The sequence below is a fragment of the Pundamilia nyererei genome, unplaced genomic scaffold, assembly GCF_000239375.1.
Source record: "Pundamilia nyererei isolate P.nyererei 1_Seehausen unplaced genomic scaffold, PunNye1.0 scaffold00019, whole genome shotgun sequence".
NCBI classification, from domain to species: domain Eukaryota; kingdom Metazoa; phylum Chordata; class Actinopteri; order Cichliformes; family Cichlidae; genus Pundamilia; species Pundamilia nyererei.
The window spans coordinates 4859557-4860641 of NW_005187420.1; positions in this window are offsets into that span (position 1 = coordinate 4859557).

The following is a 1085-nucleotide window of genomic DNA, read 5'->3' on the forward strand; positions in this document are numbered from 1 at the left end:
TTATGAATTCTTCAAACACACACAGATGCAGAAAGGTTATGGGCATTCACGGACACACAAATCTACCACATGTAAATAATAAATGAATGGCATTCAGGGCAGCGTGAGTGTGTTTGTGTGTGTGGGTGTTCGCTCACGCACACACAGAGCCGAGCTTTTCTGAAAATGTCACAAATCCTGATTTATAGTCTGTCATTGGAGTGCATTATTTGAGTTTGACAATCTTAATCATTCACACTCTCCCCGCCGTTTTCCCTCCTTGGGCTGGCGAGGATTACTGGAATATAAAAAGAAGTGGTGAAAGGGCCCCCGCAGCGGTATCAAAATGTCAGGTTTGTACTTACAGCCTGTGCAGCTCGATGGGGTCAAGGGCTTCAATTATTTGTGTACGTTCAGCCCGACGCTACACGAAAGGTGATGTCACCCGTCGGCTGTTTCCTCCTCCACGCCGCATGGTTGCACTCTGAACCACGCTGGCGTGAAGCTGCTGCAGAGACCGGGAGAGGAACCAGGAGGACGTGGTCACAGCTGCAGCGGCCCGGTGTCTGCTGGGAGTTATTATTGGTGCTGTTGTGTTTGAACATTACAGAGAGCAGTCTGTGCCTCTGCTGGTGAATGTAACTCAGGTATCCAACAAGAAACACAGTGTTTCAGCACACATGAAATAATGTATTATTTATTATATAGTTGTGATGTACAGTCAGAAGAGGTGATGATGATGATATATGTACATACGTTATCATTTTTATCAGTCTGACTGCTCATTCAAAGTAACCAGTTAAATGGTAAATGGCCTGTATTTATATAGCGCTTTACTAGTCCCTAAGGACCCCAAAGCGCTTTACATATCCAGTCATCCTCCCATTCACACACTGGTGATGGCAGCTACATTGTAGCCACAGCCACTCTGGGGCGCACTGACAGAGGCGAGGCTGCCGGACACTGGCGCCACCGGGCCCTCTGACCACCACCAGTAGGCAACGGGTGAAGTGTCTTGCCCAACGACACAACAGCCTGTCCAAGCCGGGGCTCGAACCGGCAACCTTCCGATTACAAGGCGAACTCCCAACTCTTGAGCCACGATC